Source organism: Rissa tridactyla, chromosome 21, assembly GCF_028500815.1.
Source record: "Rissa tridactyla isolate bRisTri1 chromosome 21, bRisTri1.patW.cur.20221130, whole genome shotgun sequence".
NCBI classification, from domain to species: domain Eukaryota; kingdom Metazoa; phylum Chordata; class Aves; order Charadriiformes; family Laridae; genus Rissa; species Rissa tridactyla.
In genome coordinates, this window is record NC_071486.1 from 3,615,188 (window position 1) to 3,640,998 (window position 25,811).

The 25,811-nt window shown below is 57.7% G+C and overlaps 1 protein-coding gene across 3 annotated transcripts in view; it reads left to right on the forward strand.

Annotated features, from left to right (window-relative positions):
- The window catches only part of FOXP4 (forkhead box P4), an 84,895-nt gene that overhangs the window by 17,908 nt on the left and 41,176 nt on the right, over nt 1–25,811 (forward strand). Inside the window, exon 1 of one of the 3 annotated variants that reach the window (XM_054181561.1) lies at nt 2,956–3,138. The exons of 1 other annotated variant lie outside the window; for it this stretch is intronic. The gene's annotated coding sequence lies outside the window, so the exon portion shown is untranslated. Of the gene's footprint in view, nt 1–2,955; nt 3,139–4,112; nt 4,243–25,811 lie in introns of those variants that run through there. One more of the 3 variants, XM_054181562.1, reaches the window with a different exon arrangement.

A 25,811-nucleotide genomic window follows, 5' to 3' on the forward strand; every position in this document is an offset into this window, starting at 1 on the left:
GGTGGGTACGGCATCACCGTCGGTGCCGAAGCCTGGTCAAGCCATGTCTCCTCACCCAGATTCCTGCTCATTCCTATTTTTTATTTTTTTCCTGGCTGACACGGCTGAACAAAGAGGGATCTTCAGGCCACGCTCAATCCACAAACTCCCCTTGGCGGAAGGCTGCCCGTCGTCTTTTTGTGCAAATCCTTCCCGCTCGGATGCTATTTGATGTCTTCAAAGGGGCTATTCTTATGTTGAGAAAAGAGGGCAAGCGCAGGTTGGACGAGGCCCGTCGCTCAAAGCCATTTTTCGCTCAGAAAAGCGCCGGTTTGGGATTAAAAAATAGATATATTCTGTTTTTCATAGGCCGATATTTGGGCGAATAACTCATAAAGTCAGAACATTGGGTCTTAGGGTACAAATTTGGGGAGACGACTGGGAAAAACAGCTTTTATGTCCCTGGGAGGGAAATAAAACTCCTTGAACCCACAAAAATAGCCCGTAGAGCATCGTGTTGGCCAAGCCAGGGGCAGGCGGTGACTTGCAGTGTCTCCGTTTGGCTACTGCGGGGCCCAGGCTTCCTCCGGGGATGCCGATGGGGCAAGGGAGGGCAGCCTCTGTGGGTCTGCCCCTCTGCGTGCGGAGAGCAAACTCATCACAGCTGTCTCGGCGCTACGACGTCTTCACGGATTTGCAAAATACCAGGAGGGGTGTGGGGGGAATCGAAGCTTCTCCGCTTCCCGCCTGGTACCCGGCCCCCGAGTGGGTTGGGGTGTCTCGTGTCTCTGAAGCCTGAGCACAGAAAGGGCTCTCAACACCTTCCTGCTTTCTAACTCTTGAGTTAAAATTTCCCTTTTGTGCAAATAAATAGATAAATAAAGGAAAAAATGCCTTTGCCATGGTGGCGGTGGGGTCCAGGCCTCCGGCTCGGCCGGGGGGCTCCCATGGACGATGCTCGGCCGGCCCCGGCTGCGGGTGCAAGGGGTGGCCCGGTGGCCTCCCGCGGTGCAGGGGAGGCTGGAGGACGGTGGGGGGGGCTTGTGCCAGGCCGGGGGTGCCAGGCTGGCGTTTGCGGGGTGCTGAGCATCGTGCTGCCCACAGAGGGGTCCTGCCCAGCATGGCAAGGGGGGGGCTGCCTGCGCCGGGTGCGACCCATGCAGGAAACCCCCTGCCTGCGATGGAGAAACAGCCAGGGAGCATGGAGAGGGCTGGCTCTGGGGGGGTTCATCTGGTTTTTCATTGCAAGGGAGAGGGGAACGCTGTCCCCTCCCCAAGGGAAAGGGAGCTGACAAGAAGCGGAGCTCCCCCCCGCCCGCAGCGCCGCTGCACCGCGCTTCCGAGAACTGGGTCCCGCGGCGGGGGGCCTCTTCCAAGAAAGTCGGGCTCCTGCCGCCGGGACCCGATTCTGCAGAAGTGGGTGTGCAGCAAACGCTCCCCCCGCGGGAGCCTCGGGGGTGGCGGAAAACAAGCCGAGCCCTCTGGAAAATCCCAGGCCTCCAGAAGCCAAGTCCCGCACCCCCAGCCCTCGCCCCGTTTGTCCCCTCCAGGGAAGATTTTTTTTGGGGGGGGCAAAACTGCTGGGTTTGCTGGGATCTTTGCTGGGGCCACCAGAGCGTGCAGCTGGAGGCAACCAGCTTTTCCATCGCCCAGAAATTCCCAGATACAGAATTTCATTCAAGAATAGATTATTTTCTTAAAAAGTTTTCCTGTAAAAAATCAAATTATAGAAAAACAAAATAAAATCCAGGTGAGCTGAAATACTTTTCATTCCGATTTCACCTTTTAAAACTATTTTATCTGTCCATAAAATGGAAATTTCCCAAAAGCTACTTTCGAGGTAAGAAAAGGAGAACATAGAGTGGTCACACTTTGGTGGATTGACACATAGTGGCTTTGACACTTGGTGAAAAACTTTATTTCACTCCTTCCACGTGAGATTTGGCCCATCCGTCCCCAGCCTGCGCAGATGGGAATGTCACCTCCCAAAGTGCTGCTCCGAGCCCTCCGCCACAGCCGACTGAGACTCCCCGACTGGCTCCGAGTGACCCCAGCGCCTGGGCGACACTTTGGGGTCCGGCATCCGGGTGCTGATTTGGGGTCCTGCATCCCAGTGATGCTTTGGGGTCCTGTATCTGATACTTTGGGGTCCTGCATCCGCAGGGAGGTTTGGGGCCTTCATCCAGGTGTTTGGGTCCAGCATCTGGGTGCTGTTTGGGTCCAGCGCCCTGAGTTGGGCTCTGCTCCCCCAAGGGCTGTGGGGACCCTCTTCCTGCCGGCGGGACGGGATGTCGGGGTGTAACAGGGCAGGGCTGGGGGGCTGCTGGTGTCACCAGCTCAGTGCCTCGCTGTTCCCATCTGTAAAATGGGTTTAGTGACTCTTTCCCAGCTCTGTGAGTAAAGGGGGGGGGGTCGTGTGTGCCCCCAGCACCCTACATCCCGCCACTCCCGCGTGCCTCAGTTTCCCTCCCACGAATTCCCCCCTCCAAGACATCGCTGCGCCACGAGCAGCGGAACCCAATTAGCGCAGGCGTTAACGAGCAAAATGCGGAGGGGGGGAGAGGCCGGGACCCGTCGCACTGGGGTGTGTGCAGGGGGGGTGGGGATACTCCCCCCTCCCCAAAAAAAAAAAAAAAAAAAAAAAAAAAAAAAAAAAATAGCGGCAGCGCGGGTTGGGGCGGGGGGGTGGTGGTGGTGCGCGCCCCGGGGAGGGGTGTCGGGCGGGGAAAGCGGCTGCACCTGCTTTAGAGGAACTATGGTAGGGCGGCCGGCGCCCGCCCCGCGCCGCCGCGCCCGCGCCGCCGCCGCCGCCGCGCCGAGCCGGACCTGAGCGCGGCGCGCACGGCCCCGGCCCGGCCCCGGGGCTGCCCGCGCTCCGCACGGCCCGGCGCCGCCCAGCAGCCGCAGCAGGGACACCGGGGCGGCGGCGGCGGTGGTGGTGCCGGTGCCCGGTAGCCCACCCCCCCACCCCCCCGGTCCCCGCCATGCCGAGCCGCTCCTAAGCTCGCAGCCCCGCCGCGGCCGCCCCGTCGAAGTTTTGGGGAAGGGGGTCCCGGGGGGGTGGTGGTGGCGGCGGCGGCGGCGGCGGCGGCGGGGGGGCGGTGAGAGGCGGCGCGGCCGCATGCCCCGCCGCGGATCCCCGGCGCTCGGCGCGACCAGGTGGGTGAGAACGGAGCGGGGCGGGTGGGTGCGTGTCCCCGCCGCCGGACTGCCCCGTGCTGCTGCCGGCGGGGGGGGGGGGAAGAATTCGGGATGCTGCCCTCCCCGGTCCCCATCCCCACCGGCAGGTGTGGGGGGCGCCGGTTGTGTATGCCACCCCCCGCCATCCTCCCCGGGAGCGCGGCGGGTCCGTGTCCCCCCCCCCCCCTCCGCCCCGGCGCTCGGAAGTTTGTTGCGGCGGCCGGACAAAGGGAGCGGGGCCGCGGGGGGTGCGGGGTCCCCCTGGGGGGGGGGAGGTGTCGGTGCTCGGTGCGCACCCCGGGGGAGGTGTCCGCGGCTCGGTGAGCCCGGGGAAGCCCCGGCGGCGGGCGGGCACGGGGGTCTCCGCCACCCCTCACCGCCCCCCCGGACCCCGAGGCGTTTCCGCGGCCGGCGGAGGGGAGGAGAAGGGGGGGGGCAGCCCCCTCGGGGAGTGGGGGGCTTGGGGGAAGGGGAAGGGAAGGGGGGGGGTCGGGCACCGGAGAACTTGCTCCGCCGCCGGGAGAGCCGCGCTGCCGGTGCCGGATCCAGACCTGCCGCTGCCCCGGCGCCGTGGGGTCCCGCCGCCCCCCGGGGTGGGGGGGTGCTGAGCACCAGGCGGGGGGTGGGGGGGGGGGGCACGGCAGCCCCTGGGCTCCCTTTGTTGGTGCTTCCCATTTCCCACCCCCACCCCCGTTTTTCTCTTCTGCCTGGCAGTTTTGTTTTAATTCCGGCTGCTTGGGAGGGCTCGGGTGGGTTTTGGGGGGTTTTCCCCCCAATTTCCCCCCCCCCCTCCCCCCCGCTTAATTTTAACTCAGCCCCAGCCCCGCCGCTGGGTGCCGAGGAGCGGCCCAGCGGGTGCCATCGCCTCCTTGGAGATAAATAATTAAGTCAGCCCCAAGTTTTGAAAATACTGGGAGAAACAGCCGCCGCCGTCAACCTGCAGCCGAGCCCGGCCGTCGCTCCGGCACCCAAAATCCTGCGCCGTGTCTAAAACACTGACCCAAACTGCAAGGTGAGGGGAGAGGAGGACAAATGCACGGCTTTGGATGGAGCTGGAGGAATATTCCCAAGAAATTCCCGCAGGTTTGGATTCCGGACATGGCGGGGCAGGGGTTGGGGGGACGACTCTACGGCAGCTGCGGTGTTGCCCGTTCCCTGCGTTTTTTCGCCCAGTTGGGAAGTTGGAGAGGTTTTGGTGTGTCTTTGTTTGAGGTCGGGGATATTTGTTTTGTTTTTTTCCAAGGGTTTTGGGGGGGTCTTTAACCTCAAGACGATGCCCGCCGCCTGCGGGAGGTCTCCGCAGGCTGGGACCCTCCCGTCAGCGGCGACTAATAGTATTGGCAATAATAACAACGTGGTTTTTTTTGGAAAAAAGAGTTTTTATTACGGAGCTGTCGTCTTCTGGGAGTTGAGAAATTCCCGGGCAAATCTGGTTTAGCCAAGCTGGCGGAGGCGTCGCCGGGAGCCCCGGATCAGCCTCTTTCATCCCGTTTCCACCCCGGTGTCCGCCGTCGTTGCGAGATGCTCTCCCAGCCCCAGCGCCGGCAAAGTTCGGAGATTTCTATTCTTCCCTGCTCCATCTCCCTCCTCTGCGGGATAAACAAACGCGCCTCTGTCTCCTCTCCCCGCTCCCCCTCTCCCCCGCTAAAAAAGAAAGGCGCTGCGGAAAGTGCCGCCTTAGCAGCAGATCGCTCCCAGTGTTTCTTTTGGTGGTAGGAAATCTGTTTTGAGTTGGCAGGCGCGTTTCGAAGGTGTGGATAGGAGAGAACAAGTGGAGTGTAATTGGTTTTTCTTTTTCCATTCGGGAGCGATTCTTTTTTATTTTATTTTTTTTTTTTCTTTCCCCTTTGGAAAAAAGAAAAAGAAAAAAAATAAATAAGCGAAGGGCTGTCTCTCTGCCTCTCTCCCCTCCTGTGCACCTTTTAATACAAATAAAAATTTGCGTAAGGGAAAGCAGGAGTAATTCATGGGCATCTGCGAACTCCACTTTGCTCGGAGTCGTGCTCGGGAAGCGCCCGCTTTGAAAACTTGCGCTGGGATTATTTTTTTTTTTTGCTATTCTTAATATAGTCCTAGAGGAATTTGTGTCCGAATTCCTCCCCGGGATCGCTCCTCGGCTTCGGGCGGCTCCTCCATCCCCATCGCTCTGGCTGGGAGACCGCGATACCCAGAGGTTCGCCTTTTACCACACTCAGAACCAACTTAGCATCGGATTAAGACCTCACTTTTCCGCGAGCATTGTAAAGCTGTGGGGCATACAATAAAAATGTTATTAGTTTCTGTATTAAAAGGTTGGGTTGTTTTTAACCCAAACCAGAAGTCGGATTTACTTTTACAAATTTCTTCTTGTGTGTTAAAAATTTACACGAGAAACGTGTTACGCCGGAGAACAGGCATTTGATGTTAAATCAACCCAACATGTGTCTCGCCCGGGCGGTGTGACTTCCCCCCCCCCCCCCACCCCCCCGCCGGTCCCCGTGTGTTTGCGGGGACGTGTTCCCTTCCGCGCCTCCCCGGCTTCTCAAGCGTTGTGAAATCTAACTCTTAATTTAGTTTTTTGGGGTTTGGGGGTTTTTTTGGTTTTTTTGTTTGTTTTTTTTTTTTTTTTTTTTAATTCCCACCCCACCTTAAAGTCCATTAAAAAATCCCCCGAGCCCCCAGGGGGGTGGGTGGATGGAGAAAATAATCAAATTTGGGAAAATTACCCTGTTTCCCCTGCTTTTTCTTTTTTGTTGTTTGTTTTCCCCCCTTGCTCCAGGTCGCTTAAATCAAACTGGGAAGGGGGGATTTTGGGGGGGGGGGGGGGGGAAGAAGGGACAAAATTTCCTTTGCGGAGCTTTTGTCAGGGCTGCGGAGCCCTGGTGGCTCCTGCCTTTTGTGGTGGGGGCCGGGCAGGGAAGAGCTTCCGAATAATGGTCCCGAGCTGCTGTTTTGAGATGCTACCTGGTTTGGGTATTTTTTTTCTTTAAATTTTTACACACACACACCCCCCCCCCCCCCCATCCTAAGCTCCTTTTGCCAGGGTGTGTGGTGTGGATGGGGCTGGAGCATCGCTCCCGGGATAAACCCAAACCGGCTCCATCGCTCAAAGTCGGGCTTGATGGGGGGGGGGAAGAAATGCGGGAGAGAAGGATAGAAGGATTGGTGTGGAAAATCGCCCCCCACCCCCCCCGCCCAGGGCTTTAACCTGCGCACCCCGGGGATGCGTCGCCCCGTGGGGTGCCGGACCCATGGGTGCCCCCCGCTTTGGGGCAGGAGGATGTGATGGAGAACGCGGTGGGGTTTGGGGGGGGGAAGGCTGAGCAAACAGAACGAAAGGAAAGAAAACGGATTAAAGTCGCCGCTGGGGGGAAGGCGGGGAGGGGGCTGATACTCAGACCTGAGGGGGGGGGGGGGGGGGGGGGGGGGGAAATAATATAAAAAATATCTGTAAATGCCGTAAATATCTGAGACACTTCCCTGCCCTCCGGGAAAGACGGGTGACCGTGGGTTTTCCGTCCTCATTGGAAAGGGAAGAGCAGGAAAAAAATAATAATAAATAAAAATAAATTAATCTGTGCAATGTATAAAATCAAGTGACACTAAAATATCTACTCCGGGCCCTCGCCCTTTCTCTCCTAATAACCCGGCAGGAATGCGAGTGCACTCAGTTGTGAAGTTGCTGCCCCGGAGAACCCGGGAGCTTTTCTTTTCCGCCGCTGGAGAAGGCGGGGGGCAGGGGGGGGGATGCTTTGAGTCTGCTGATGTGGGGCTGGGGGAGAGGGGCTGGCGAGGCGCTGCCGCTTTTCAGGGGGTTTATTTCCTTTTATTTTATCCCCCCCCCCCGCCGCCCCCCTTTTTTTCCTCTTTTCTCGTTGGAGGGTGGACGGGGCGGGGAGCGAGGCCGGAGGAGAGGTGTGGGGCTGGCTTGGCCTTTGTAGCAGCAAGGTGGGGGGCGAGCCGTGCCCCCGGCCGGGACGGGTTCATTCTTCCACCGGAGAAAGGCGGGAGAGCCCGGAGCTCCCCGGCTTTTCTTTTTCGCTCTTATTTAAAAGTAGTACATGTTTATGGCTCTTTGCGGCGCGTTTCAGGGTTTGGTAGCCTGAAATGTTGGGGGAGGTTCTCTTATTTGTGGAAGAGGGAGCCGGGGGGGGGGGGGGGGGGGAGGGTTTCCCTTCGTCCCCCCCGCTTCCCTGCGGTGGTTTTGAAGCACCGAGAGCCCCCCCGGTCATGGCCGGCAGGTGGTTTGGGGGGAATTTTGTGGGGATGCTCCCCATTGCTTGCACCCCAGTATCTCCCTGCGCGGGGTGGGGGGGGGTCCCACCTCCTCCTTCTCCTGGGGGGCCACCCTGGGTTTATCCTCCGGGGCTCCCGAAATGACCCTGTCGCCGCCTCGGCGTCACCTGCCACGGCTGGAAGTGGAAACTTGAAATTTCCTGTCCCGTCCGCTTTGATTTCCAGCTCCTCCGGTGCGGCCGCGGGGTAACGGGGGGCAGGGGCTGGGCTGGGGGGGGTGTCTCGGTCGTGCCCCGGGAGGGATGCGCCGTGGGCATCATCTTCCCTTTGGAGGGACAGGCTCCGAGTTAGCGGGAGGGGGAATAAAATGGGAAATGCACTTGGAAACTCATCGTTTGTCTCGGAAGATGTAAAAATCCTCCGCGTGCCGCTTCTGGAGACCGAAAACGCAGGGGTATTTTCAACCTTACTCGCTTGAAAATAAACCCAAAGGCCGTGATAATCAGGTTTGCAGCCGGTGGCCGTCGGGCTCGTGTGGGGCTGGCCCTGCTCGCCCCTCCGGGTGGCCGCGGGGGCTTTGGCCAGTAGCCCGCTCCTCTGCCCGCCGGTGGGAGAGCGGCGCGGGGAAGGGCTCGCACCCATTTCATCATCTTGCAAAACCTTCCCCCTCCCCCTGCTCGCGCTGCTGCACCTTTTAAAGTCAAATATAACTTGTAGATCGAGATAGGGCTGGGCATGGCTTGAAAAACTTCCCAATATTTTTTTTTTTTTTTTCCCCCCCTGCTGCAAGTGTTTGTTGTATAAAACACGGCGAAAATGTTGCTTGAGAGGTTTTTTTTTTAAAAAAAAAACCCAACTTTTCCTAATTTAAACCCCTTTTGGCAATCGCGTAGGGAAGTCTCCGTGATAAAACATGTTGCTGGCAATCAGGTTGCCCGTGACAAAAATGTGTTTGCAAGTGGAATAGCATCGGGGACAGGGAAGAATTGAGAGGCAGAGGCAGCGGAGGAGGAGAGCTGCTCCCTTCGGAGGTTGGCAGCGCGATGCCGCGGAGCAGAACGCAGCCTGTCCGCCCGCCGCGTTTTATTTTCTAAGGATCCCGCTGGAGGAGAGATGAGATGGGGGGACGGAGCCGGAGGGATGTCGCTAAGGGATGAGGATGCTGCGGCGCGGAGGTGGGCACGGGGCTGGCAGTGACGGGACCGGGATACCCCGGGAGAGGAGCCCGGCCTGCGCCAGGCACTTGGCACAGGGAGTCGGCGTCTGCTCTTCTTCTTTTTTTTTTTTTTTTTTTTTTTTTTTTTTTTTTTTTTTAAGGAAAAAACCACCACAAACCCTGTGTTTGCAGTCGGCTCTGCCGAGGTCGGGTGAAGCGAACCCGTGTCGGTGTTCGCTGGCCCCAGGCGACGCTTGCCGCCCGGCTCTCGTGCCCTGGCAAGTTGGCAAAAAGTCCTTGGCGGCGCGTTCCAGCGGAAACCCTCCTCCCGCGCCGCCCGGTCCAGACTGACAGCAAAAACACGGCTTATTTTTTAGCAAAATAGGGAGTGGAGGGTGAGGGTGGCTGTGGGAGGAGGAAATTTCTCCTGGTCCCGGCGGCTCGGCTCGGCCGGGGGCTCCTGGGTGTGTTTGTTGGAAGTGAGAGGTGCCGTAATAAAACTTCTTTTGGGAAGATTAATTTTAAAACCTATGGAAACATGCGGAAAAAAAAATATTCTTTTTAAGGTACCAAAGGAGGAAAAAGAAAGAAATCCCATAGGGGGGCCCCAGTTTGGAGGCGATTTGGGAGGTGTTTATTCTGCTTCGTTGGCAAATCTCCTCCATGCTCCGGTGGGGGGCTGGCACCAGCCGGGAGACCGCGCAGGGGCTGGGGGGCTGTGACCCCGGAGGAGGAGGAGGAGGAAGGCCCCTGGGCAATGGGTACATGCTCCGTGTGCGGGCTGTTTTGGCATCTCCGGCGTCTCGGGGAAGATGCCGTCCCTGGGGGGGTGTTTTTGCTCGGGCACCGATGCTCCGGTTTAAACAAACCCGGGGCTGAGCCGCTCGCCCGGAGCGGGCAGTGGCGAAACTTCTTTCAACACACCTTTGCCAGGTCGTCGCTGGCGGAGCTGGGTTTATCCAGCGGGATTTGACTGCGCCGAGGCTAATAAAGGCGTAAAACACCAACGGTGCCGGCCGGGGTGGCGAGCGCTTCAGCAGGGCCAGGCGAGCATCGGGCTAGAGAGTCTTGTCAGGGGCCAGGAGCCATCGAAGCCCTGACTCTGAACCCTCCGAGTCTCAGTTTATGCCACAAATTGTAGATTTATTTATTATTTTTTTTTAGGTGAGGGATTTTCTTTTTGCCTGCTTATGGTGAATTTGCAAGCTGGAGACTGCCCTTGATTTGTTTGCCTGTAGCGAGATGTGGACGGGGAACCACCGAGACGCTGTCACGGGCTTGGTAAAAAGATATCTTTAGGCTTAGAAAAGAGGGAGAGCGGAGGAAGGCTCGAGGTGGGTCGCTTAACGCAAAATAAAACGCGGGGACTTGTGCTCGCGAGCAAAGGACGTGCTGGGATCCCATCTCCCAGGAGCATCTCCTCCTCCTGGTGGCCCCTGGGCTTTGGTTCTCTGCCTGCAGGTTGCCCGCAGTGGGAATGTGTTTGCCCAGTGACTTTCTGCCGGTGCTGGGATGGCCGGGTGGAGGGGGTGGGGGTGGCTCACTGGTGTGCTGGGGCTTGCGCTGGGCTCGCGGCTCGGTTGGGTGCCACACGTCACGTGCCGGGATGGCGACGCGACGCGGCGGTTGGGTTGGCCACCGCGGGATGGGGGTTTGTGGCGCGGGAGATCCCGCTTCGGCCACGCGGTCCTGGGTGCCGCCGGGAGGATGCTCCTGGCTGCAGGACTGTCCCCAGACCCCGCTGGGACGTGAGGTTTTGGGGAAAATTCGACTCCCGGCTTGTCCGATGGCATCACCCCCAGCTGCCAGGGGATGGAAGTGCCTGGCCGGGATGGCAGGGGACAGCAGGGGACACCTCGCTGCCTCCCGGGAAAGTGCCCCACAGCAGCACTGGCAAAAGGCCTTGGGGCTGTTTGGGACTGGGGGTGGGGGGTCATGAGGGTGTTGGAGGAGCCACCCCCGGGGCGGGGGGGACGATTTATGGCCAGAAATACCTGCCAGAGAGAAAGTTTCTTGTTGAGCGTCGGGAGTTTTCGGTTCCACTGGCCCTGGGTTGGGGCAGGGGTGGTGGGCAGAGACCTGTATTGGGGAGGGAAAAACCCTCTCCCGTGGCTCGGGGGTCCCGTGTGGTGTCACGTCCCCCCCTGGGTGCCACTTGCCAGGCCGTGTCCTGGCAGCCACCTCCCCGCAGAGCTGCGTGGCACCAGGAGCCCTTTCGCAAGGGCTGCGCTGGCTTTTGGGCTGCTGCGTCTGGAGAAGCCGACCCCAAATGTCACCCCTCCTCAGCACGGCGTGGAAGCAGCCCAGGACCCCCAAAACACCCTTTAACGACTCATAATTTTTTTTATTTCTTGGATATCTTCCCCGCCCCACCCCCTGACGTCTCCCCATGGAGCTCCATGCACCAGTCAAGGGGCCAGCGCTGCTGAGCATCCAGTGGTCCCACATCCCTGTCCCGGAGGCAGGAGGAGGTGGGGAGATGCTTAGTGCCACCAAGAGGGTTTCCCGGCGGGTGGCCGTCACCCAGCGGGCTGTCACTCCTTCCTCTGGAGTCCAAAGTCCCCCAGCCCATCCCTCCTGGATGCGGCCAGACCTGACGGTGGGAGGGAAATTGCCGGGAGCGCGGGGTAACTCGCATCTGGAATACAAATAGGGCATCGTTGGGCCTATTGAAAAAAAAAAAAAAATGGAAGAAGGAGAGAAAATAAAAATGGGGTTGGGGGGAAAGTGTCCCGTAACTTCTGTGGCAGGAAACGTGGATTTTGAAAATGTGGATTTTGAAAATGTGGATTTTGAAAACGCGGATTTTGAAAACGCAGATTTTGAAAAAGTGCTGTGCGTAGCTGAAAAAAAAAACCCTTTATTTTTCTGCGATGGATTCGGGTAGGGGCAAAACCGTGCTTGTATAAAGTGCTGTCTCCAGCTTTGCCCTTCTCCAGGGTTTTTTCCAAAGTATTTACGCTTTTCCCTTTTCCTCCCCAACCTGCTTTCCCCGCGGTGAAGTCGCTTCCCGACCGGAGCGATGCCACTTTTATCCTGCATCTCCGCAGGGGGGTCCTGGTGGGATGTGGTGGGTTTTGGTCTCCCCTGTCCCCATCTCCCGCTTTTCCCGTGCTTGGCTTCGGCTCCGCCGGGAGCGGGCTTTGGGGAGCCAGGCTGCGACCGCTCTGCCTGGCACAGATGTTCGCCCTTAATAAATTAAAACTGCAAAAATCAAAGTGATTTCTCGTTTGGAAAACAAAAGGGACGTTTGTCCCCTGCCGTGCGGGTAAATCTGGGGCTGGGGGGAGGAGGAAGGTCCCGCTGCTGCGTGTCCCATCGCTCCCAATTTGTCCCTGTGGTCCGAGGTGCTCCTGCCTTTCTTCTCCCCCCGCAGTGGGTCCCGTTCCCACCCCTCCGACCCCCCGTGGCGCTGGGGGTGGTGGGTTTGTAGGGTGCTGCCTGTGTGGGGGTGGTCTGGGTTTGACCCATGCAGGTGGAAGGCAAGAAGCAGGTGAAGGAGAGGACTGGGCAGACTGGGACATGCAGGGCCAGATCCTGCACCCCTGCGAGGCTGGCCGGGGTCAGAACGGTGCTGGTTTCCCCAGAAGACCCCGACGGATGGGGGTAAAACCACTGAAACGCCCTGGGAAAGGCTCCGAAGATGCCTGCGTGGGGGGGTGTTACTGGTGCTTGGGGGTGTCCCCTCTGGAGGGGTCAGGATCAGGCGCTCGCTTCTCGGGTGCCCGTGATGCTCCGGCAGATCCTGTGTTACGGCAGCGGGGGGGTCGGGTGGTGGATGGTTTTCCACATCACGCCCGGCTGATGGAGCCCCTGGGATCGCTCGGGAGGGCTGGGGGGGGACGTGCAAGAAGGGGAGGGAAAAGGCCCCAGATGTGCACCAGGTGCAGGCGGACCTGGATGCGGGTTTTCTCGTTTTTTGGTCCCTCCTCGGAGGGTTTCTGGCAGGGAAGGGATGTGGGGGCTGCCGAGTGTGGGGCATCGCTGCCGTGTATGGGGGGGCGAGCAAGTGCCAGCCTGCGGAGGCATCTCTGTGGTCTTGGGGAAAATCTCCCCAAATTGGGGGTTTGTTGTGTATTTTGGGCAGGGAGATGCTCAGTCAATGCACTCCGGAGAAAAACAGCTAAAGGCAAATGTCCTAAAAATCCATCTTGGCTGGGATGGGGGGTGCGAGCGTGTTGGAGAAACCCCCCCAGTGAGGGGTTTCTGGCCGAGCTCCGCTCCCATGGGGCGACACGAGGTTCGTTTCATCCCTCTTTTGCCGTCGCGACGGGCGGAAGGTCCGTGCTGAAATTTGGGTCTGAGTTTCCCCGGCTCCTCCGCTCCCCCTGGCAGCGGCGGAGGGGGGGGGCTGCAGGGACCAGCCCGGCTCCTCTTACCGGGACGGGTCCCCGGGGCCGGGCTCTGCTCGGGATGCTCCGGACTCTCCGGATGCATCGGGCAGGTCGGGGTCGGCACGGCTTTATTCAGGTTATTCATGTTTCTCCTTTTAAACCGGGTTTTTATTTATACCTCGCGTGGCCGAGCCTGCTTTTAGGGCCTTTTTCAAAATCCCTTGAAGTCTTTCCCTTGATGCTGGCGGGGCTCGAGCCCTGAACAAATGTCTTTTTTTTTTTTTTTTTTTTTTTTTTTCCCTGGGAAGTGGAGCCAAGGCTCCGAATCTGGGTCAAACTTGGGGGCTGTCGGTGCAGCCCCGTCTGTGCATCAAACGCCACCTTGTTCCCGCACCACGCGGGTACCGCACCGGCGCCGGCATCGCCTGGGCGAAAAATGAGCAGTTCCAGTGCCGGAACGATTTTCCCCTGGGTTCTAGGTTTTAAAATATTCTGATGAAAAGGCCAGTCCGTTTAGAAACGCAATGAGATAAAGTTTAATGGGTAAAATGGCTCGTTTGGGGATTGATGCTGGTTTTGGGGAAGGTCGGTGCCATCTGGTGACTCGGGTCCCTGCCGTACCGGAGCTGGGGGTGCTGCGGTGGGGAGCGTCGGGGCTGCTGGGTTTCCAGTTGGGCTGCTGCGGGAGGAGACGGCGGCCGTGCCCGTCCGTCCGGGAGAGGGATGGAGAGACGGAGCCCAGCCCTCAGCCCTCAGCGGGGACACACATCTCCTTTCACTGCAGGACCGGTCCTTCCCGACCGCAGCGGAGATCTCCGCTGGCCATCGCTGTCACAGATATAACTGCTCCGGGAATTGCCCTGGGGCTGGGAACAAGCTGGTTTTAGCTGGAGGTTTAAAATAATAATTGGCGTTTTAAAATCCCTGGCAGATGCTGGGGGCTCGTCGCCGGGCAGGGAGGTGGGACGTGTCCCTGGGGGACTTGGTGACCTGGACTGTGTCCGCTTCGTGTCTTGCCTGATGCGATATCCCAGTGTCATTGCCTTCTCTCGCTGTAATGTGATGGTTTTTGGTCTGGGGATGTCCCGTGGGTTGGTGGCCTGGGGTGACCGGTGACGGACCCGTGTCCTGCAGCCAGTGGTCACGGAGTGCTCGCTCCCCACCCCGGGGGGATGCACTTTGGGGACAGCGGGGAGAGGGATGTCTGTGACCCTGGCTCAGCGGGAGATGCGGAAAGATGATGTGACCTGGTTGCGGAGGATTGCGGTTCCCATCAGTGAGTCCTCCCCGGGCAGGGGGTACACACATGTCGACCCCCTTTCTGCCCCAGCACCCATGGGTGCTCGCAAGTCCCCTGGGACGTGGCAGCCGAGAGCTGCAGGGCTGGGCAAGATGCGGGGTGTTACAGCTTGGAATTGGTGCATCATAAACTAATATTTTACAGAATGAGGATTATTTTTAAGGGGGGGGACACCACAATTTTTCAAGGTGCTTTGCTGTGAGGACGTATCTAACACCACACGAACAGCGATAATCCCCTGGATTTGCACGGTGATGGCTGTCCCATGCCGGCGGGAAGGTGCTGGTGGCCTCCTTGGCCACTGCAGCCTGGCCACTTGTGGCCTGGAGCATCAGCAGCCACCTCCGTGCTGCTCCTGGGGGCTTCTGCACCCCGCGGCTGGGCTTTTTCGGGAATCTCGCTGGTCTCGGGAGGCAGCATCGCCTGCTGCCTGGGATTCGGGAGGTGCAAATCACCTCTGCCACAGGTTTGCTGCACAGCCTCTGTCGATTCGCTTCATCCTCCCATAGCTCCATCCCAATCCATAAAGCAGGGGTGCGCTGCCCGGATTCGGGAAGGTGCTGTGTCCCGACATGCGGCGTGGTAAGGGCTGAGCTCTAGGGATGGAGAGGGCTTGGGCGCCTGGATGGATCGGCATCACCTGGGGAATGCCAGGGGTGACACCGAAGTGATGCTGTGGGACTAGATCACCTTCCTGGTGCTGGCGGCGGTCCAGAGGGACGCTGAAACCACGGGATGCGCTGCCATCCCGCCGGGAACGCCGGGGAAAATGCTCTTGCTGCATCCCGCAGCCGTGGGTGCGCTGGGCAAAGTGTCGCCCTGCCGGACTCCCCGGCCAAGGGTGCTGGAGGGGGATGCTCTCACAAGGATGAGGATGTGGCAGCTGGATTGTGGCTCCTCCAGGTCACCCGGAGCAGGGGCACGGAGGGACCCTGGCGATCTCTTGGCTTTGGCACAGGGTCTGTGTGGGGAAACGCTTCCCCCAGCCGGAGGGATGCTCCGTGCCTCTCTGCTGAGCCGTACCCTCTTCCCCAGCACCCAAAATGTTAAAAGCACCTTCTCGTGGCCACCCATCGCCATTCCCGGTGTGAGACCCCGGGACAGCCCAGCCTCTCCGCTGGGCACGCCACTTCCCGGCTTTTAAGAAAGCACTGGGAGAAATTCCTCATCTTATTCCAGTCGCTTGCTCTGAGCAGAGACGTCGCGGCTGTCGGGAGCTGTGTTCGTCTTCGGGGCGGCCGTTTGCTCGGGGGCGGGGGGGGGTGCAGACCGGGAGGTGTTGAATCCGTGCGAGATGGAGCCGAGCTGTGCAGAAATAAAATCGGGAAGGTTGTTGGAAAGCGCCGAGCCCGGCTCTGGCGGCGGCTGCGAGTCGGAGCCGGCCTCGGGTCATGCTCGCCTCTGGTTTGGATGCAGAAAAAATGGACTTCAGACCGGGAGTTTGAAAATGCCCAAGGATAGTTCTTTCCCCCCCACCGCCTTTTTTCTTCTCCCTCCTCGTGAGCAGCATAATTTCTGGATGGAAACCAGGCCTCTTCCTGCATAGAAATGGGATTTGCAGTGGAAAGCGGCGGTGTGCGCGGGGAGCGTGTTAAACAGAGCGTTTTTCTGGATGAATTTTTGCACAAACATGACGGAGTCTGGGAAAACTTGCAGCATCCGAGTTCCTCCCTCCTGTTCCGTAGGCGCCGTGACTTTCTTTTCCTCCCCTCCGGATTATTTAAAGGCCAGAAGAGACTTTTAGCAACCTCCGGCCTGACTTTGGGCAAACTCAGCTGGGAGATTTTGCTCGGGGTCTGACACGGGGGGGTTGTGTCCCAGCGCTGGGTCCCTGACACCGATGGCCCCGCCATCGCTCCCCATCCCGGTCGGGTTTGTCCCTCACCTGCTCCGGCTCATTTTTCTTCCTCCCGGGCTCTGCCCGGGCCTTTTGCAGCCTCCCCTGAAGGGATGGGGCTGGGGGGGGAGCTCCTGGAGCTTGGTTTTTATTGGTATTTAAGAGCTTTCCCCTCGTTGGGAACCTTCCTCCACCCCTCGCTGCCTTTACCATTCCCAGGGGTGCTTCCTCCTGGGCGAGTTCGGATGTTTCCCCACATCCCTCCTCTTCCTCGCCTCCCGTGGGGCGATGATGCCCTGCGGGAGGAAGAGCCCGAGGCTCCGGTGGGCGGGTGCCTCGATGGGGGCAACGCGGCGTTCAGGCTGCGTGCCAAGGGGATGGCGGGGACGTTGCGTGTGCGAGGCGCGTTGTTGCGTGTGCCCCGGGCGGGCTGGGGGCTCTGCCGCTGGCGGGATGCTGCAGCAGAAAGGCTGGGTGTTCCCGGGATGTCCCCGCCGCGGGTGGTACCGACGGGGCAAAAAAATAATTGTGTGAGCCGGGCAGGTGGGCAGAGACTTACAGCGCGGCGGGGATTTACTGGGAGGTGCTGGAGGAGCCTTTGCAAAATGCTGGTGCGTCCCGGCCGCTGGAGCTGGGCTGGGGAGCCGTGGCCGGGAGCACGGACGGGGGGTGTGTGCGCGTGTGTGTGTGCAAATGTGCACAATGGGGGGGGGGTGTGTGCAAACGTGCGCTATGGGGGTTGTGCACGTGTGTGTGCAAGCATGTACAACGGGGCATGTGGGCATATGTGTGTGCAGATGTGCACAACAGGGTGTGTGTGCACGTGTGTGAGTGCAAATGCGCACAACAGGGGGGTGTATGCACGTGTGTGTGTGCAGATGTGCACAACAGGGGTGTGTGTGCATGTGTGTGTGTGCAGATGTGCACAACAGGGGTGTGTGTGCACGTGTGTGTGTGCAGATGTGCACAACAGGGGTGTGTGTGCACGTGTGTGTGAGTGCAAATGCGCACAACGGGGGGGTGTGTATGTGTGTGTGTGCAGATGCGCACAACAGGGGGGTGTGTGCGTGCGTGTGTGCGAACGTGCACAACCGCAGTGTGTATGCACGTGTGCGTGTGCAAACTTGCACCGTGGGGGTGTGCGTGTGTGTGTGCAAATGTGCACATGTGTGTGCAAGCATACAGCAGGGGATGTGTGTGCGCAAATGCGCACAGTGGGGGGGTGTGGGCACGCGTGTGTGCGCAAACATACACAACAGCAGCGTGTATGCACGTGTGTGCGCGCAGACGTGCGCTATGGGGGTGTGCGCACGTGTGTGTGCAAATGTGCACAATGTGTTTGTGCACGGGTGTGTGTGCAAATGTACAACGGGGTGTGTGGGCGTGGGGGTGTGTGCAAACGTGCACTATGGGGGGTGTGCATGTGTGTGTGCAAACGTGCACTGTGGGGGTGTGTGGGGGTGGGTGTGCAAACGTGCACAACGGGGGGGGGTGTGCATGTGCGTGTCTGCAAATGTGCACGAGGGGGGGTGTGTGTGCACACGTGTGTGTGTGCAAACGTACAATGTGTGTGTGCAAACATGTACAACGTGTGTGCGTGCGCAAACGTGCACAACGGGGGTGTATGGGCACAAGTTGTGTGTGCAGACGTGCACAGCGTGTGTGTGCACACGTGTGTGTGTGTGTACGTGTGTGTGTGTGTGTACGTGTGTGTGTGTGCACACGCGTGCACCGTGGTCCGTCCGTGCTGTGCCGGTCCCTGCAGCTGCCGCCGCCGGGCTGGGCTTTGGCTGCAGGTCTGTCCCCCGCCAGCCGTGGGGGGTGCTTTTCACTATTTCAGTAGGATTTGGGGGTGTGTGTGTGTGTGTGTGTGTGTGTGTGTGTGTGTGTGTGTTCATGCTGAAATTCCTTCGTACCTCAAAGCCCCCGTCCCGTGTGGAACTCGCTCTCAACGGCGACTTCTGCGCGTGGGGAAATCACAAATCACACGTTCTTCCTCCCGGGTTTTTTTTTCTTTTTTTCTTTCTTTTTTTTTCCTGGGAGTTTGGAGAATTTTTTTTTTTTTTTTGTTCCCCATGAATTATTTTTTTTTTTCCCCACCCTATTCATTATCATTTTTGTTAATTAGATTGTGAGGGGGAACGCTCTCTATTCAAAAAGAAGAACCTCTGAGATGTGTTTTTACAAGTGCTGGGTGCGTTTCGGGGCGAGGTGGTGGTGGGGGGGGGGTGGGGGGGAGAGCAAAGATGCTTGAAAGAAATCATTTTAAAAATAATTTCTTCATAAAGCTCTTTAAAAAGAAAAACCCAGGTCCCCTTCCCCCACCACGGCCACCTCCCCTCGGCCCCCCCCTAATTAAACGATTTGAATTTTCACGTTAACCGCTTGGTGCTTCCTCGGCGCCTCAGATGATTAGAAAGGGATATTCATTTATGCCTTTTAAACGCCGCCCCGATTAAAATCAGAGAGATTTTTTCCTTCATCAAAATCTAACATCCTTGAAAAATTAATTTGATGCCTCTTGTTATCAATTAATTGAATCTCGTTGGGAGAGAGGCTCGTGCGGCGGGTGGTTGGAGCTGGCCCTTCTGTTCTTAGTTGCTTTCCCCCCTCTCTTCTCCTTCTGCTGCTGCTTCCAAACACTGTGACATTATAAAACTCTGCCTTTTTTTTTCTTTTTTTTTTTTTTTTAATATATATTATTTTTACTCATCTCATAAAATAAATGAATAAAACTTGGGCTCTCTTCCCACCCTCCTCCCCCACTCCCTTGAGTTCCTCTTGTATGAAAGACCCTTTTTTTTTTTTTTCCCCCCCCTTTCCTTTCTCTCATCCCTCTTTCCTATAACTTCGGGGGAGAGAAAGAAAGTTGGGGCTTTAGCAATTTCTTGGCGTAGCAAAGCGGCCAGGGTCCGTCTTTCTTCCTTTCTTTAATGGGGGATATTGGATAGTTCATTTGAATCTCCCTCTTTTCAATTAAAAGCGCGCGGCTCCTTCTCTTCAAGCCGCTCCATTCTCCTCCTCTGGCTCGGCAGCCGGAGAAGCGATTTTTTTCCTTTCTTTAATATTGCGACTCTTTCCCCCGAGATGGGCTGCCTGCGTCTTTTTTTTTTTTTTTTTTTTTAATAGAGTTTTTCTCCCTCTATTAAACTTTTCCAATCTTCGTCCCTTTTTTTTTTTTTTTTTTTGCCTTCCCACCTCTTTAAACAAAAAAAATAAAAAAGAGAGAGAGAGAGGAAAAGTTATAAAATTTAAAGAACTGGGTCATTCAGGAAGTTATTGAAGTAACTTAAAAAAAAATAGGCGTTCGCTTCATTTCTGCTCTCCTTGGAGTGAATCTACCCGGTCACTTCGAGATCCAGGCTCTTCCGTGGTGCCGCCGTTGTTTATGTCCCGTCGTGGATTTGGGGCTGGGGATTTGGGGGGAGTTTGGCGATGACTCGAGCGGGTGCCGAGGTGCTTTGGTTTTCGTGGAAGAGCGGATCCGTGTCGGACACCGGTCGGTACCTGCGATGGAGGGGGGGTGTTTCCTCCATGGGCGCCCCATGGCTGATGGGGGATGGATCCCCCCCATCCGGAGCCCTGGGCAAGGGGTGATTTGATGCCAGGGCCACTGGCGCAGACGTCCCCTCCCCATGCCATGCGCTGTCCCCTCCCCGTGCCACGCGCTGTCCCATCCCCCATTGCGGCGAGGGGTTTTTTTTTGTGCCAAGTTGGATTTGGGGTCCTACAGGTGAGAGAGGCCGTTGCCCGTTTCCAGCCCTGTCTGCCCTCGCTCGGGTCCCTCTTCTGCTCCCGCGGGAGTGCCCACGGATTTTGGGGGTGCTCTGTGCGGGGCTGTGTCTGCACTTCAGAGCAGTTTTCCTTTGGATTCCCATTTGGAACACATTGGGCGGAGGGAAAGCAAGTTTTTTTTGGAGGGATGAGAAATTGGGTTGTGCTTTAACCTCTATCCCTGCTGCCAGGGCTGGATCCTGGCACCGCGGTGGCAGGCGTAGCTCCACGGGGGCTTCCTGGAGTTTGGGCTTTGCCTCCCAGCAGTGGCATCTGCTGGGATGCGGGTGCTGGACAGGCACCCTGACTTATATGGATACTGGACCAGCACGCAATCCCGCAGGGATGCTGGACCAGCACCCGAGACCCACAGGGATGCTGGACTGGCACCCTGATCCATGGGGATGCTGGACCAGCATCCCAGACCCACGGGGATGCTGGACTGGCACCCTGATCCACGGGGATGCTGGACCGGCATCCCAGACCCACAGGGATGCTGGCCCAGCACCCTGATCCATGGGGATGACGGACCGGCATCCCAGACCCATGGGGATGCTGGCCCGGCACCCTGATCCACAGGGATGCTGGATGAGCGTCCCATACCCACGGGGATGCTGGACCAGTACCCAGTCGCTGCAGGGATGCTGGACCAGCACCCCGATCCATTGGGATGCTGGACCAGCACCCCAGCCCCGCAGGGATGCTCCAGCATGGCAGTGGTGAACCATAGTGGGTGCACCCACCCAGCCAGCACCCACCGAGGGTGCTGCCCTGCTCGGGGTCCCCCCTGGGCCCACACATGCGGCTCCCGAGCAGCGAGGCGGGAGCCCCCGTGCACCACGTCACTATTTAATTAGAAGTCCCTGATTAACAAAACTTGGCGTTCGGCTTCCTCCTGCCCTCATCTTTCCTGGCTCCGAATCAATGGCTTTGATATGCTAATTAGGGAGTAATTTAATTTCAAAAGGCCGCAATTAACAAGGGTGTTGTGGACATGCTGTAGTTAAGCGGCGTAATCTAATTTGCATTAGTAACAAGCAGGGACTAATTAGAAGCTTAATTAGACACTTAGACGGCTCTTGTGTTTACTTTCTTAATGAGATGGAGTGGGGCTCTTTTTTTTTTATTTTTTTTTTTAATCTTTTCAAGAGCGCAGCGAGGGAACGCAGGATGGAGCAGCGGCCCCGGTGCCCGGCACGTGCCCAGCACCCCCTCGGCACCGTCCGGCACCGTCCGTCCATCCCTGCATCCGTGCCGGAAGGGATTTTCTTTTCCTTGAAGCTTGGCAGGGAACGGGAGATGCACCAGCCAGCCGTCGGCATCTCCGGAGCTTCAGGATGGTGCGCTGGGGTGGGCACCGAGGGTCTCCTGTGGGGTTGGCTACGGCTGGCGTGTCCTCGATGCTCTGGAGAGCAAAGGATGCTCCAGAGAGCAAAGGATGCTTCCGCAGGAGACGTGTTTCGGAGAGGTGGGCTCGTCGGGACGCAAGCAGTAAGTGCCACGTCCTGCTGACCGACACGGCACGGTCCCGGTGGCTTCCCTCGTTGGTGGTGCTCACGCTTCCAGGTGATCTCCCGGCTCTTCGAATGGCGTGACCCACCTTTTTGGGGAGAAAAACCTGGCTGTGGTTGTTCTCGCTTGATTTCCGCGTAGCGGGAAATGCTCGCCGCTGCCTGAGGGTTGCCGGTGGCCGCCGGCGTGGCCGGGGTGGCGATGGCGTGGCGGTGGGCAGGCGCGGAGAGCCGCAGGGGGCGAAGGTCTCCCCGCCGGCCAGGGCCAGCGCCCGCAGGTTGGTTCTTCGCAAAGAAGTTGCTGGGAGCGAGATGAAAGTGGGAGATGAAAGTGCCCAGAGGTGAGATCCCATTAAAGCGGTGCCCAGGCTTAGCCAGTCCTTGGTTCCTTAAATCTCTTCTAATTTACAGTAATGCTCCAGATTCGTTTCAGCTCCCCCAGACTTTTATTTTAATCCCCTTTCCACATTTCCATGTGTTTATGTGTTAATTAAAGGGTAAAAAGCCACTCTCCGAGCAATCCCGGCTGCCGCTTCTCTTCAAGCCGAAGCCTTTTAAGATTAGCCAGCCGCTTCCTAAAGCCTCGGCGGTGCCGGAGCCGGAGGGGCAGGGATCCGGAGGAGCAGGGATCCATACGAGCAGGGATCCAGAAGGGCAGGGATCCGGATGAGCAGGTCACTCAACTTTCCATAGCTGGGAGCAGATCCGGTGCCTGGGATCCAGCTTCCCCTATTCCTCACCTCCCAGCCGTGCAGAGGAGTATCCCGTGAAAATTCCTACGGCTTTGGGTGGGATTTGCTCAGTCCGTGCTCCTCCGTCACCTACCGGTACCCACAGGAGAGGCTGTTGGGGGGAGAGCCCTTGCCGTGCCGTGGGGCAGCCCCCTGCTCCCCTCCGGGTCCTGCCGAGGCTGGAGCTGGGAGGAAGGGTCTGGAAAACAGCTTTGGGGCTGGGATGTGGTGGGAAGGGTGGAAAAAGCCTCTGGAGCATCGTGGTAGCAGGTTGCTCATAAACGCGTGGTGTCACCTGTGCTGTGCCTTATGAAATGCGGTTGGGCACCGGGGACTTTCTCAGTTGACGGAGACGTGGGGGGAAGCGTTTTTCCCACCAGTGTTTCCCACTGGCCATCCCCCATCCCTCCTGGGTGGTGGTTTCGAGCGGGGGATGCTCTTTGGGTTTGCGTATAGGGAAACTGAGGCCAAGGGGCACCTGGTGGCATGGGGATGGGGATGGGGACAGGGACCCGCTGGCAGGAGGGACGCGATGCAGGGTCCATACGCAGCCCAAGTCCTGCCGGCAGCCCGCAAAGGGCAGCCCAAAGTTACGGAGCCCTTGAGGACCGCGGTATTGAGGATATTTAAAAATCGGAGAAGCGGCTAAAATAGGTGTTCGGGCAGTCGGTCCTTAGGAGCTCATGGTCTTGGCTGTACCTGTTCCTGCGTGTCCCGGGGGCTGAGAAGCGCCATTTAGATTTTCACGGCCGTGGAGCTGAATGGGATGGAGAAGCGGCATCGCTTCGGGTGGGTCTGGGCGCCCCAAAATTCCTGGGGAGCTTTTGGGGAGAAGTCGCTCTGTAAATGCTTCGTCTCCTCTTCCCGCTCCTAAAGACCCCGCGTCCTTGGGTGTAAAGCTTTGCTTCGAGTTTTCTGGTGCGTTTGTCCTCCCCTTTCTGCTGGGGCTCGGAAAGGCTCCGTGGCGATGCTGGGCTCCGTGGCGATGCCGAGCTCCGTGGCACACACGTCTTGCTCCCGCGGGACCCCAGGCAGCATGGCACACGCGTGTCGGGCACACGTGTGTCGGGAACCGTGTCCAACAGCCCGGCCAGCTGATCTGCACCCTCCCTGGCAGGGAAGCTCTGGGCATCCATCAGTCTGTTAATTGCGCTAATTAGAGAGTGTGGAGGTGTTAATTGGAAAACCCTGGTATCGTGCCTGTTTGGGGGGGGACGGAATGTCAATAAAAATGAATTGATGACTTGGCGTGGCGCGCGCGCTTCACAGGTTAGCGGCAAGTCAGGGGATGTCAAGGAAATGTTACTGCTCCGATGATGAAGCAATTGTTAATTAAAAAGCAACGGTAATTAATATACTCTCATTGCCATATGGTACTGCTAAAGGCAGGGGGATTCTTTGCTCCGTTTGTAATTCTCTGTTTCCTTTTCTTTGTCCTGCGAAAGGTGCACGTTTAAGTAAAAAGGGGGGTTGGGGGGGTGGGAGGCAGAGTGCTTATTCAGTGAAGTGATTTTTGAGTCTGAAATGGTAATTAGCAATCCATTTGCACAGCTTCTGTTGCTCATTGCCATTAGAGGGGTCTCCTCCCCTCCCCTTTTAACTAAAACCATCCTTTTCTACCTCATCGGGGGTGTTGTATCTTCTGCGGTGACTGTCTGGGCACGGTCCCTGCCTTTATGCCTAGGGGAAGGTCTCATCCCGGTTAGACCCTCTGGATACCAGGGTACGGAGAATCCCTAAAATATTGGACCGTTTTGAACTAAAATAGATGAAAAGCTGGGGCTGGGGTGCTGCAGAGCCCTCCCGTCGGTGCGCGGGGATGCCCGTGTGCTGCAGTGCTCGCAGCCGGGGTTTTGTTCTTCCCAACGCGGCTTCAGCCATCCCGGATCAGCCCCGGCTGGAAAAGGCACTCATTCCTAATTTAAATCGACTTTATAACATCGTAGACACTGGCTTCATTTCTTTTTTTTTCTTTTTCTTTTTTTTTTTCCCCCTGTAAGGTTTTGTAAAACTTTTATACGAATGGAAATATTTTCATTATTATTATTACTTTCTTTTATGACTTCCCTTGCAGCGTTGGGAACCCAGACGCACCAGCATCCCAGTAGGGTTTGCGAACGGGAAGTCGGTTTTTTACTAGACTTGGAGAGGGAACCCAACTGGCCCCGTGTCCCGGGCTGCGGGAATCACCCAGCTGGACCCCAGCGCCGCTTCATCTGCTCCAGCATCCTGCCTCTGGCAGGGGCCGGCAGAGCAAGCCCCCGGCTACAGCTCCTCCACCAGAAGAGATTTCCTCCTAATTCCCAATAGTTAAGCTTCAGTTTATGCCCCGAAGCCAGGAAAGTTTTATATCCTTTCCAAAAACTTTTTTTTTTCCTTTTTTTTTTTTTTTTTTTTTTTTTTCCTTTTTTAATACTTCCTGTTGTAACTCTGGATATTCTTGGTCTCCGTATAAAAGTCAAGTCCTTTTTTTTCTTTTCTGGCGGTGGCGATGCCTTGCGTCTGCCGGACACGGGCAGAGCCGGGCTTTCCCCGCGGGACCCAAACACGGAGCAGGCGGCACAATTTCGGAAGGAAAATGAGAAAAGTAACGGCAATCATCATTTAATATTCCTGCAGGCTCTTGGTTGACGTCTGAGGGAGGATGGAGCAAATGGAGTTTTCGAGGGGAAAAGGCGTTTTGTTTCTTCCAGCTTTTTTTGCTCCTAGCGCAGCATCCGTAGGCAAGCATCCCATCCTTTCCCGATCCTTTCTGGGGAAGATGCTCTGACCGTGCTGTGGTCTCATCCCGGCTCCCACCCCGGCGTCCCGGCTCCTGCGCTTCCAACAAAGCCAAAACCCAATAATCCCGTTAACCTTGAACTCTCCGGCGGCCGCCGGTGTGTCACCCTGCGCGGGTTTGGCAGTGCCAGGACGGCGGGAGGGAGCCGGCAGCTCCACATGGGAATTAATGTCAGTCATATACCCCGCGGAAATGACTTCTGAAATGCATATAATCTCAAACATGCAAATGAGAAGCTTGCTTCACCCTGTTTAATATGAATGATCAGCTTCTGAATAGCTATTATTACACGCCACATTTCAGCAATTATGTCGTTCGCAGTTTGTCTTTCTGTCTTTTGGGGCGGGGAGGGGGGAAAATGGGGGGGAAAAAAAAAGAGAAGAAAAAGGGAGAAGCAGTATTTCTTCTCCCCGGCCCTCTTTCTTTCTTCCCCTCCTGTCTGAAACTCGCTGGTCGGCTGCGAGCGGTGATGGATGAACGCTGATCCCGCTCCGGGGAAGGAGTGGGATTGAATGGGATAAAACTGTGTCCTGCGCTTTTCCAGGGAGCAAAGTGGGTGTTGGGAAGCGGGGAGAGACCCTCAGCTCCGGTGGGGCTTTCAGTGTCCCCATCCCGTGCTGTCGGGGCTGGACGCGGCCCCGGGGGGCTTCGGCAGCAGCAGGGGGTGATGCTGGTTGCGGGGGGTGGTTTTCCCTCCGGTGCCGGTCCGGATCCAGGAGTTTCCCCTGGAAAGGGCACGGACCCTCAGGTTTACAGCTCACGACCTGCCCCCTCATCGCAGCCAACTGAGCAAAGACGCCGCATCTCCTGGCTTTGAAACCAACCCTGGAGCTCTTGGGGAGTCCCCCCCCTCGTCCCTCTGCCTTAATGTCAATAGCGTTTCACACTCGGGGGGGTAAGGGATGCTCTTGGCACCCAGCCCCCTGCAGCCGGCCACATGTTGGGGTGTGAGAAGCTTTTCCAGCCTGTGTCTCACCCGGTGCCCTGGTCCCCCAGCTCGGCGCGGTGCCTC